The sequence below is a fragment of the Monodelphis domestica genome, chromosome 2, assembly GCF_027887165.1.
Source record: "Monodelphis domestica isolate mMonDom1 chromosome 2, mMonDom1.pri, whole genome shotgun sequence".
Lineage (NCBI taxonomy): Eukaryota > Metazoa > Chordata > Mammalia > Didelphimorphia > Didelphidae > Monodelphis > Monodelphis domestica.
The window spans coordinates 431,099,241-431,112,968 of NC_077228.1; the positions used below are offsets into that span (position 1 = coordinate 431,099,241).

Genomic DNA, 13,728 nt, shown 5'->3' on the forward strand with positions numbered 1-13,728 from the left:
AATGCAGAGCTGTTACTTAGCACTGGCAGAATTTCAGCTCCTAAAGAGTTACACATACCGAATCACAGACATAATACAAGAATGTACAAAGAACAAACGAAGTCTGGAGGGAAAAGGCTTTGCTGAGAGTGGGAGCTATGTGTAAAGTAATCAGTACTGCAGCCAACATGTTTCATTTACTCTGTACTAGTAGTGGACTAGTGCCCTGAAGGGTCATTTCAGAGCTGGACCTTAACATAAGATAACACAGAAGTAATACAGATTTACTTCACCAAAGCAGGTGAAGGAGTCATCCAGAATGTTCAGGAAAGATAAGATGATTCAGCTGAGTGCCTGAGATAACCATGATGGCCTTACCAATGAAGCATCAGGGATGGATAAAAAATTCATTGAACCGTATTATTTATTAACAATATTTCTAGGTGAAACCATTCGTTTTCCTTAAACTCCTGACTGAGGAAGGATCAGGCAGCTCCTAAACTAATGTGATTACTCCTACTCCTAAGGTATCTAACCGAGTGGGGCCAGTCAGTATTTAAGACTGGTGGAGACTGGTTTATCTATAAGCAAGAACATTCTCCCTAAGGCATTTGAAAGCATAAGCATAGGAGTGACCAGGTCCACTGAAAACTCCCATGGAGACAATGCTTATTTTTCTAGCCAAAGATTGCTAGAAGAAGCTCGGCTTCAATTCTCACTCACACTTTATTTATTGGTTAAAATTCCAAGTGCTACAGGCTGAAGCTAGACCTCTTCATGGCTTTTTGTACTCTACTCGGAAGACTAGGAAGTAATGTCAATAGTGTGAATCAGTTAAGTCTTGAGGATGGTTTCAATATCTTTTAGGAAAAAGAACTCACCTAGCTTGCACCCCAGAGGACACTGGTAAATAATTTTCTTATCAGGCCTCTTAGTGGCAATGTCCTAAATACCTTCTAGTGAACTCTTCCCCACTTAAATGTATTACTGAACTGTAAAGAAACATTGGGGGAGAAAAAATAAACCTCAATGTCAGAAAAACAAAACAGAAAACAAGCAGCAGCAGTGTAATATTCTCCTGAAAGACCAAACGTGGGAAAATGAAGACCTGAAGTCATAGGCCTCAACTTTTCCCCCTTTGGTGACGTGGGTGATGCCCAAAATGTGCAGTTCACAGGAGCATGAAGAAATGGCATTAAGAAGTAGCAGCAGGAGCAGCAGCAATTAGGACTATAGTGAATATCATACCTGGTCAGTCACCAGTTCTCATGAGTCAGGATCATCTATTGTCACTGAGGCTTTGTTGTTGCCCATTGCCATTGGGGCCAAGTGTTGTCTACCTGGGCCAAGGCCTCACAAGGCCTGAGAGCTTCTACTTTACCTCATCTACCTTCTTAGGCAAGAATCCTGCTGCAGCCTTTGCCAGTATTTGAACCTGATTCTGCTTCCCATGTATTTCATGATTGCTCTCTGGATCACCAAAAATTTTTATTCTTCAGAGTTTTCGTCTTTAAAATTTACAATCATTCAATATCACTAGGAAAATATTTGTGGAGAGTGAGGGAGGAGGTGGTTGGGTTAACATTTTAGAATCACTGAAAATACTAGCCTGATATCTTCTTCCTATTCCATTCTGGGCTGAACTTACTGTCTATTTCTAGTACCTATCCTAGAAATGTGCACAGATGTAGTTACTCAAAGGAATGTACCTTCAACTACATTTCAGGATAACAGGCATCTTCTACCCATTTAGTTTTTTTCTATATGAAATTTGAGGCCAATTTCTTTCCAGTGAATGAATCCTATTGAGGGGACCTAGGAATGTTCTGGGGTTTGATGCAATTAGCACAGTATTATTTGCCAGCTCATGCATTTGGAGTACCTTAAAATGTGTAGAGAATCTGTTTTTGGCGACTTTAATACTATCTAGGGCAGAGATCCTTAACCTGGAGTCTATGAAGTTAAAAAAAATTTTTTTCATAACTTTCAATATAATTTTTTTCTTGTAAATATCTTTCTCTATATGCCTATATATTCAATAACATAATTCTCAAAATGGGTCAATGATATACACAAAAAAGGTTAAGATTAAGAACCCCTAGTCTAGGGAATTCTCAGTGAGAGCAGTAAACACTTCTAGCAAATACCATTTCCATATTTTTATGCCTTGCATGACAATCACAAGGTTGCTGAACAGTCATTTATCAAGGGATGTATATACTCTTACTACATGCATGAGATTCCTTGTTCAGGGAAAGCTCTGAGAGTGATAATTTGCCTTTTTTTGGGGAAACCCTTACCTTCTATTTTAGAATCTATACTAGGTATTAGTTCCAAGGCATAAGGGTGGTAAGGGCTAGGAAACTGGGATTAAGTGACTTATCCTTCAACTTGGCACATTTGAAGTCAGGTCCTCTTGGTTCTAGGCCTGGCTCTCTATCCACTGAGCCACCTACCTGTTCCTATATTGAGACAAATGCCCTACTTTTTTTGTCATTAATGAACAAGAATTCAATATATCAGGTATTCATTATACCTTCTAGTCACTTATATAACTTTCAAGATGTGGTACTGCACAAAACATTTGTGAAAACTGCCTATTCCCTTCTCATTTTCAACAAATATACCCTTGATATATCTGAAAATCATTTTCCAAAATGAAAATGAGCAAGTGATAATTGCTGTATATCACACATTTTTTATAGGAACCCATGAAAATGAAGGTCAATTTCTGTCTTTTTCCATTTTGATGGCTTGTCTGAACAAGTTAAACTGAAGTTGTAACTGTTTGCAATCATCTCATCTTTATACTCTCCTACTAATTTCATGTTGTTTTTTGGTCATTGCTGAAACTGGCTGCACAAAGGTAGAAAATAAGGATATTTATGTGCGGTTTTTAAAAGTGCCCAGTAATTTCTCTTAAAATCTCCACAGAAGTGTCCAAATACACCATCTTAACTTCTGCTTTTGCAAACACATGGAGACAAGAAAAATACTAAATTCTCACTCCATGTTATGGTTTTTCTGCTATATGTTAGCAAAGCAAAAGCAATGGCACACACAACTATAGTTCTGGATATACTAATCACAAAGTAACGAATTGTGGGTTTTAGAAAGCTAAAAAAAAACAAAGAAAAATAAATGACCCTAGTTTTTGTGAGGCCTTTTTCCTGAAACTTCTATAATCATAGGGGTGATCGATAGAAAAGCAGACAGCCAGAAGGTGTTAAAATCCCTCAGTTTTCTTAGAATGCCTATAAGGATTAATTTATCTATTGGTATTTTCAATATGAGATCATCTTCTAACTACCAAAAAGTTCACATGTCAACCAACATATATACACATATATGTATCGCTATTAATGTTCTCATTATAAACACAAGATAAAAGACATAAAAAGTTGCATATATAGGGATGGATAGCTTACAGATTCTCCTTTGAGCACCAAGTAAAAGAGTTGGTTTTCTCACATGCCCAAAGGAAACAAGAAATACTTCTTTTCACACGATATTTGGTCACCTCACCCTGCAATGCTTGTGATCAGTATAAGCCAAAAAAAAAAATTTGTTAAGTGCTATGGAGCAACTACAACTTTTGGAGCTAAAAAGATAATAGATAATGCTCAAAAACGGAGCAGAAAGAAAGAATGTGTAGGTAGCTACTATGAATTCTGAAGTGTTCTGAGGGTGCTAACAACTGAGCTTCTTAACCACAAAGGAAAAAGGAGTTAGATGGTGGGGATGAAAAGGTATTGATAGTCACTTCAATCAATGGGAAGCAATGAGTTCTAGTCCTTAAATTTGATCCTTTGGTAAAAATGGAATGTTTTTACATAAACAGTAGAAAACATTTTTTTAAACCCTTACCTTCCATCTTGGAATCAATATTGGGTATTGGTTCCAAGGCAGAAGAGTGGTAGGGGCTAGGCAATGGGGGTCAAGTAACTTGCCCAGCGTAACACAGCTAGCAAGTGTCTGAGGCCACATTTGAACCCAGGACCCCTCATCTCTAGGCCTGGCTCTCAATCCACTAAGCTACCCAGCTGCCCACCTTTTTTGTTTTTGCTTTCTTTTAAAATTATATGAGCACACAACCAATAGTCATGGAATGTTAGAGCCAGAAGGACACATTTCCGCTTTTTGTTTATTAGAGAATGTGATGGCACACACTCTCTTTGAAACATAACCTCCATTTTCTACTTAACCACTTTTTGGGATCGTACTTAATATTTCATTGGGGTAGATGAAAATTGTTCTGAGTTCCTTGAGAGCAGTTTCTCTATAGTTCTAGTATTTAGCACAGTGCCTGGCACACAGTAGGTACAAAATAAATGTTTGCTGACTTGACTTGCACTCCCAAAGAGGAGGAAGATGATGATGTGATCTTTGAAGCTTGATCCAAAGAAAGAGGGTTGGAGAAGGGAGGGAGGAGTGGGGTGGGCGTGAAGCAAGCTTAGCAGTGATAGCAATAGGGTAGAAGTAGTCTCTGATCCTTCCTGACAAGGGGAGTTATATAGAGGTAAAGTATGTTTGAGGCTCCTAGTCAGGCCAGTTCTGCCTCAGGACTTTTTCCAATGGAGAGGATATTATCTCAGTAGATAAATTCTCCCAGATAATTCTTTAGTTAGGCTTTAAAATGTCTCAACCCATGAAAAGGCATTTCCCTCCTTGCTTTTTTTGGGGGGGGAGGGGAGAGGATAGGGTGGTAGATAAGGAACACTCCTCAAGTAACAAATTTTTCAATATTGGCTAGTTCTGATAATTTCCCCCCTTTTTTCTTTTTAATTATAAAATATGTCTCTCTGGAAGGAGAAGAGGGAGAGAGATTGGGGAATGTTAAGAGTTATGAAAAGTAATTTAAAAATATGTTCCAGTAGGTGGTGCTAAACAGCTATGGAAAAAGGAAAGCATTACAGTACATTTTTATGTATGTGGTGTTTTTTATGTAGCATTACCTAAATGAAGACATTAAACTCTTAAGTAGCAATGTTCTATCATTGGAGAAAATAAAATGATATGTACTTTGTTACATTATACAAGTAGCATGAAAATTTCTCCTTTATTTTCTGCAACTGTTTTACTTTGTTATTTATTTCATTTGGAATCCTACTACTTACTATGCTGATGATTCCCAAACCTACCAATCCTGCCCTAAACTCTCTGCGACCTTCAAACTCACATCTCCAAATGCTTTTTAGACAGCTAGAATTAAATGTCCAATAGACATCTTAAACTCAGCATGTCCAAAACCAAACTTAACTTGACCCCTAACTCTACTCCCCATCCTGCTGCTTATAACTGTAGAGGGCAACAATCCTCCTCCCAGTCTCCTCTCTGAATCCTCACTACCTCTCATCATCCCATATCCAAACTGTTGCCAAGACCTGTCACTTCACCTTACCCGGATCTCTTGAACACACCCTCATCTCCCCGTGACATTGGCAACACCCTGTGTGCAGGCCTCCATCACCTCACACTTGAACTAATGCAATAACCTGCTGTGGGTGGGGAGGGGGCTCTGTGCCACAAAATTTTCCCCACTCTTACTCCATCATCTGCTATTCAACCACCAAAGTAATTTTCCTAAAGTGTGGATATGACCATGCCACCCAACTCCCCTAACCCCCACTCAATAAATTCTAGTGGCTCCCTATAATTTCCAGGATCTAATTCAAAATGCTGTTTGGCATGCAAAGCCCACCAGAACCTACTTTTCCAGTCCTCTTATATCTTACTCCCCACCCTGGCTTCCCTGCTACAAAACATTCTATTGTTCAGCTCTGGGTATTTTTTTCTGCCTACCTCCCAGGCCTAGAATGTTCTTCCTGTCTGCCTAATGGCTTCCCTGGCTTCCTTATCTAAAATTCCATCTTTTATAGGAAGCCTTTGTCAACTCCTCTTAAGTGTAGTGCTTTCCTTCGGTAAATTACTTCTCATTTATCTTGTATGTAACTTCTTGTCTCCCTCTCAGATTGTGTACTTCTTCAGGGCTAGGATGGTCTGTCTCTTTTATGCATATCTAGTCCTTAGCATAGAGCCTGGTACTTTTACATACTTAATAAATGTTTACTATCAGACTAATGTTGTGGCAAATAGTAGGTACTGAATGTTGAATTAATTTATTGAGCAGAGTTTTTTTTTAAGTTATTTACTATCAAGAAGGGACACTCCGGAACAAAATTTTGCAAACCAATAAAATTTGTGAACTGAAAGGGGAAAAATGATATATGGAATTCTATAGCATTAGTGTAGAGCAATAAAGTGACATGGGCACTGTACCCCCAGAAACCCAGGCCAACTATTATCAGGGAAACTCCCTTGCTTTGCCTCCTCCTGACTCTTAACCTAGAAACACCCAATGACCCCACCCAGGGTCCTGAGATGTTTACCCTCTTTGGTCCTCTAGGTTTAAGATGGACAAAGAAATGAATCTTTATGCCTCCAGGCAGGCCCCAGGCAGATGACCTCACCCCATCAAATGCCTGAGGGGCTAATACTCTAGTCACTTCCACACCAGGACATAGCATCTAAAGAGCATATAAACCCCAGAACCGTTGTCATCTGGGGGACAGCCTTTCCATTCATGCTGTCCTCCCAAGGAACTGCTCCCCATCTTGCTGTTCCACCTTGCTATCCTCCTGGCCATTCTCAACATTACTTTCTAAATTAATAAATCTCTTTTTTTGTTTTTAAGCTAAGTTTTGGAGTCTTGCATTCTTGCAAAAGGTATCCTTCCCGCTCCTAACATTTTGGCACCCAGAAGAGGGAAACCCCAGGGGTACACATTGACCCCCATAACATTTTGATCCCCAGTTTTTGGTTCTCCTAAAAGCTACTCCTGTACTCTGGATCATCCACGAGGACACAGCTTCTCAGATAGGAAGCAGACTTTTCTTTGACTCCCGAAACCCCCATCTTTTGGGTGATATCTTTGTGGCAACTCTTTCATGCTCTCTCCCATCAGCCCCAGATCAGTCTGGCCCCTGGAATTTGGGGACTATCTGTCAGCTTCCCCTTCTGATACTAGAAGACGTTCTGGTTTGTGGGGAGTCTTGACTCAGTATTACACTGAGAGCTCTTGGACGGGCAACCTCTGTGGATGCATAGTTGTTGACCCTCTGGTGTGGAATTGGCCATCCCTCATCTAAATAGGACAGAGACAGAGAGAACCCTGAGATTCCCCTTTGGGGTGTATACTTAAAAATTGGAAAAAATTGGCACTAAAGAAAAAGCAACCAATTTCTTTTTGTAATGTTGACTGGCCAAGTTACATCCTTGGTAAGCAAGAGGCATGGCCTATCCATGGCAATTTTTTTTTTCAGCCTGAGGTCAAGCCAGATAGGGACTAGCCCACCCAATTAAGACAAAGGGAAAAGCATGCTTGCAGGCCTTTCCTGTTGGGAAGGGATCAAGTCTAAGCAGCCTGAGAGAAAATTCAGTTGGATTTTTTGTTTGTTTTCTCTCATGTTAAATAGCTGAGCAATATAAAAAAAAAAGATGAGGAAATTGACTTTTTGTTACCCTAAATTCTAACACCAGGTGGCAATTGGACATATTGTAAGGACAGAAGCTCCTTACCTTTTAGCTTTATTCCCTCACCAGGCTCCCAGTTCTCCAAAACTCTACTTGGATTTTAAGGCAAGGGTCTGCCGAGAAATCTAGGCGGAGATGGGGGAAGGAAACTGGGAAGTTATCAGTTCACTGATCAGATCTACCTTCTCCTCTACTGCAGAGAGGAAGGGGGTTGATTCTGAACAGAGAAGCAATTGGTGAGAAAGCCCTATTTTGGGGATTTTTAAATGTCTTACACTTTAATCTGTCTATTAGAGGTATTTATTGGTATTTTATTTCAAAATTGTGATCATGTATATATGTGGGTTTAAAAAATAACATCCTAATTTTAATTTTGTTGGACAGTGAAATTTCAGTTTGTATGGAAAAGCCATGGATCAGTTTTGTAAAACAGGTTTTAGCAGTGTTTTAAACTTACCAAAAATGGGTTTTTGTTTAAAATTCTCAAATGGTTTTCATCTCAATGATTTTCATCCCAGTGTATTAAAGTTGGACTAACTTTATTATTACATTTAACTTCTTGGTCTTGAAAATAGATAATCAGCCTGCTTGTCAAAAGGCTTGCTTTAAGGTTTATGGTCCATAAAAGGTTTCAAATCTCTAAATTTAAAATAGATCCTGTAATACTAAAAGCTTTATGAACATTTTTTAAATGTTATGTGAGTTGCTGCTGAAACATGTATTTTAAATATTGTTTGGATGTAAACAAAAGCTCATTGTAAACCTGACTCTACCACAGATTTTGTTCAATACTCAGTGGTTACCTCAGGGGGGAGAGGGGGAGAGGGGAAGAGGGAGAGAGGGAGAGAGAGAGAGAAGGAGAGGAGAGAGGGAGAGAGGGAGAAAGGAAGAGAGGGAGAGAGAGGGAGAGAGAGAGAGAGAAGGTGAAAGAGAACAGATAGATATTCTGCTCTCATATTTGGATCTTTAACTTAGGGATCATTTCTAGAATTGATGTATGTAGTTTTGGAAAATCACAAATAATTCTGGAATTTCTCTGAAAATTCCTTAGAGAGATTCCTGACCGGTCTTGTCTTAGTTCCTTCAGAAAGCCTATTTCAGGATATGATCTAGCCTTGATTTGTATTTACAATAGAGCTAATGAATCCAACATTCCTGTTCAGGTTTTATGACTAAATTGTGATAAATTATTGCCAAAATATGTAAGAATAATTGCTATAATGTAGACTCATAGGCCTTAAGGAATCCTTAGAGAGGGCAAATGGTCAGAAAAGCTTGTTTGAGGGTATGGAAATTTGTTTTTGGACTGCTGATAAGCAGAATTTCTCTGAGCTGTAATGGGTGAGACTTGTCCTTTAAGGAAAAAGAAGGCTTCTGGGATCCAGTAGCAAGTGCTGTAAGGAGAGAGAAAGTCCTAGGATGGTTATAGAGAAGGCAGTCCAAGGCTCACTTTGGACTGAATTTTCCTGACCATCTAGACTGCTGATCCTTGAGTGAAACAATAATGGCGTGACAGCCTTGCTTTGTACATGAAGCCACTCACTGTGTCCTTTGTGACATGTGGAGACATTTTCCCTTCTGGGACTTCTTCCTTTGTGACAAACTCCCATAATCAGCACATAATACAAATTGGAAAATTAAAGTTTCCATTTCCCCAAACAACCTGTTAGGTTAATAATTGAACATTCTCAAATTGTTAGGAACATACTTTGAGAAGTAGGTGAAGTTTATTCATTGATGGCTTGTATTTGAAGCCTTAATCGAAGTTTGGATCTTGAGCTTGGAATAGCTCAAAGCTCTCCTGAATTTTCCCCAGAATCTGGAGTAAAGAAATTCATCTGTAAAATATTGTTACTCAAGTGTTTATAGATGTTTTAGTTAATGCGTACTTTGCAAAAGGATATTCTTTAACAGAAACATCACATACCAACTCTGCAAACAACTCAGGAATCTGATTTCCCAAAGGGATCTATTCCTGTCAGAAGACGATTTCTGAAGAAGTCTGTTGGCTAAGATACTCGAATGCAAATGTGTAATGCCAATTGCTATTGTACTAATTTCCTTTGTTTCTATCCTCCTAGTCCTGGGTTCTACACTTCTATCTTAGGGGCTGACTCTCCCCTTGTGCTGCCCATCAGGGGAAGCAGTCGCTGGACATCCTTCACATCTGCAAGCAGGTTCCCAGCTACCTAGGACCCAGGCATTCACTGAGGACATGTCCCTAAGACCCTGTGCCCACAGCCTTCCCTTCCCTGCTATTTTCAACCCCTTTTACTTTAGCTCTTAACTGTGAACCTTAAAAATTCCCAGACCCTACTTCATAAGATTGGATTCCCCATAAGACCATTCCCCATTTGGGCAGTGAACTCTCCTTAGATCAGGAATGTGAGAACTCTACTTCACCTACTTAAGTCTGCCCTAGGGGAAGATAAAGTACTTAAACTCATACTTATAATAAGGCAAAAAGTTCTTAAGATAAGTACCTATAAAGGTCAAGCAACTTGTGAATTTACAAGGAACAAAGAGCTGAGAAACTTACTCAGAGCTTTCCTGGTGTGAATTACTCAAAAATTTACACCTTAGGTGTGGACTAAGAATGGTCTGTCCTTTGAAAAACATCTAATGTGATTGGTAGATGGAAGAACTTAGGGGAGGTGACATAGGAGAAAATTCCCTATATAAGGAGATGACAGGCTCTTAAAAAAGGAAACAGGCTCTAAGGAGGCTGTTGGGAGAGAGCTCTGGAAACAGGCTCTGGGGATAGTCTCTGGCTGGAACTCCCTTTGAGGAGGACTCTGGCTGGAACTCCCTCTAAGGAGACTCTGTCTCTCCCGGGTCTCTCTCGGAACAGTCAGCTGGGAAAGGCTGCCTTGAAGGGTCTCTCTGGAGACTCTCTCGGGGACATTCGGATTCACATTCAAATTCAGATTCAGGATTGAGCTGGTGAAGTCAGCTGAGATGGAGCTGGCCTGGTGTCACTAGAATCCTTGCTTGGACAGACGTGTGGTGAGTGATTAAGGACTGACTGATCTTTTCTCTTAGGGCTTAGGCCTGGGTTGGCCAGGTCTGGCCAGGGCCGGCTTATCCCTTTCTCATTATTTCCTTTTCTCTTTCTCTCCTTTTCTTTAATTCCTCATTTGTATTAATTAAAATCTCTATAAAACCCAGCTGACTTGGGTATATTTTAATAATTGGGAATATTTCCCTGGTGAACACCTTATATATTGATTTAAAAACAAGACACTGTAGTGGAAACATATTTTCTGCGGTCACAACTTACTCATCCACTCTTATATCTACTATAATTTATATCTTCCACTATTTTAATTATTACATAACTACCTGACCATAACTATTTCTTTCTTTAAATTTTGGGTCTTTTATGTTTTAAATCATGCACATCCAGCCAGCTGGACATATAATTCTCTGATTCAGCTTGGGGAAACAAGTATTTAAAGTGGGTCCCTCTAACTGTTGGGTCTGTATGAAGCACCCCCAAAGTGGAGAGAACCCCAGGGCTCTAGTTCAAGATGTCAGTGCCTCTGAGGTATATCCAAGACCTGAGGCTTTAAGGAGATTAGCAACCACTCCAGTTTTTGCTACTCCCCCATGGGATATGTGGACCTTGTATTTGTAACCTTGCCATCTCTCTAGTTGCTTCTAGGGTAAAAGCACTCATGGGAGTCACCCAGATGCCAGATGCCACCATAACCATCTCAGCCTGATGCTCTGGACACAGCCTACAGTCAATACCTCTCTCTCCTAATATTAGGCAGGGACACCTCTAGGCCCATTCTCAGCTCTGAAGAAGTTACAGAAGATTCTGAGACCATGGTCCCTTTTCCCTTACATATTAGGAGAGGGGGAATATGACATGGGCACTGTATCCCCAGAAACCCAGGCCAACTATTATCAGGGAAACTCCCTTGCTTTGCCTCCTCCTGACTCTTAACCTAGAAACACCCAATGACCCCACCCAGGGTCCTGAGATGTTTACCCTCTTTGGTCCTCTAGGTTTAAGATGGACAAAGAAATGAATCTTTATGCCTCCAGGCAGGCCCCAGTCAGATGACCACCTCACCCCACCAAATGCCTGAGGGACTAATACTCTAGTCACTTCTACACCAGGACATAGCATCTAAAGAGTATATAAACCCCAGAACTGTTGTCGTCTGGGGGACAGCCTTTCCATCCATGCTGTCCCCATGGAGGAACAGTCTTTCCATTCATGCTGTCCTCCCAAGGAACTGCTCCCCATCTTGCTGTTCTACCTTGCTATCCTCCTGGCCATTCTCAACATTACTTTCTAAATTAATAAATCTCTTTTTTTGTTTTTAAGCTAAGTTTTGGACTCTTGCATTCTTGCAATAGGTATCCTTCCCGAACCCCAAAAGGGATCCTTCGCACCCCTAACATTTTGGCGCCCAGAAGAAAGAGGGAAACCCCAGGGGTACACATTGACCCCCATAACAAAAGGAACAGTGGTCATGTGACTCTAAGGGTCAGAATGTAAATCTGGACTGTTTTACTTAACAGCCCTCAGTTAAGTCACAATCCCTCTCAGCTTGTTTTACCTATAAAATGAAGATAAACCCTGTCCCACCAACCTCACAAGTCTATGAAAATGAAATATTAAACGTATGGGACAATGTCTTTAAACTATAAAGCAATATGCAACTTAAAGTTACTAATACAGAATTCCATGCAGTCGATAACCTTGCACAATTTTTTTCTCTAATTACATAAATCATTGCTGTTAAAGGAACAAAAGCAACAACTTGTTTGTGTTGTTTATCTCAGAATAAAACCCCCAAAAAATGGAATAATTTAGTAATAACTAACTACTAGGACCCCACAAAAGAAAATGGAATGGCTACAGGACCACCCAAGGATTTGAAAGGCCTAAAAATGGAAAAGATACAAAGAATTTTAAAAGAGCCATAAAGGAAAAATTCCTGGGGAAAAAAGATGGAGGAAGAAAGAGCTTGATAATTCAATGCTACAATCAATAATTTTAGATTCAGCAAAATTGAATACCTGAAAAACATGCCAAAAAAACCCCAAAAATAAACTGATCTGAAAAAAAAAAACAGCTTAGAAAGAATCTGATAATCATTCAATGACCTCCCAGAAAAAAAAAACATAATGAAACAAAAAACCTGAATATTATATTTCAAGAAATGAATAGCAAAGGCCTACCTATTAGTTTCCCAACTTACATTAGTAGATTTCCCCCTTCTTTTAGATAAGGAAGTGATTAGCTGTATGCATGAATGATACTAAATCTAAATTCAGAAGAGATGTTTCTATAGACTTACTGGCAGACTAGATTTTGTTATATAAATACTAGTATTCTCTTTTAAAGGATACTGTATTGACAATCAAATGCAACATTTCCCCAAACCATATTATATAAAATCCTGATATTTTTACCTGACCAAAAAAGGCGCTTTCTTATGACATTCTGATTTCTTAAGTATTTTTATCTCTAAAATATTAAATATGAAAGATAGGTAAATATAAAAAATATTATGGCATTGGCATCCTACCCCAGAAAATTCAGGGAAATTCCTCTGCTCACTTAGGCCCTCAGGACTCCCAACCCAAAACACCTGACCTAGAAGATTACCCTCCTTAGCCCCATTGAATTGAGATGCACAGAGACACAACTCATTCATTCATCCTCCAAATCAGGAGAACCAACCCCATGCCCTTAGGCAAACCTCCCCCTCAACCCCCAGTTCCAGAGTCACACCCACTCTGCAGTAAAAGAATATAAAAACCCCAGAATGTAGGCATTCTGGGAGCAACCCTCCAGTTCCGTCCACTCATGCTGTTTTGGTGGCCAAAAACTCAACTTTACTAATAAATCTCTTTTTTAAACTTTTAAGCTAAATTTCAGAGTCTTGCATTCTTGTGAAAGGTATCCTTCCTGAACCCCAGGGGTACACCTCTATACCCCATAACAATTACAAGTGACAAGGAGTTAGTAGGTAAATGACTTTAATTTCTCCTCCAATCTTTGAGATTTTTTTAGAACACTTTTTTATATTTCTGGGTGTGCTTACACTAGGATCAAAGATGTAAAGAACTATAAATTTAGAGCTCAAAGTATCTTTAGAACCATCAATTAAGGATTCTATCAGTATGTTTTAAGCAATGAAGTGTATCATGATCAATATTTAAGAAAAATTCCATGTATACTTATATGCATTT

The 13,728-nt window shown here is 39.4% G+C and overlaps 1 protein-coding gene across 17 annotated transcripts in view; it reads right to left on the bottom strand.

Annotated features, from left to right (window-relative positions):
* RMND1 (required for meiotic nuclear division 1 homolog) overlaps nucleotides 1-13,728 on the bottom strand; it is a 60,704-nt gene that overhangs the window by 34,550 nt on the left and 12,426 nt on the right. The gene's annotated exons all lie outside the window — the stretch shown is intronic.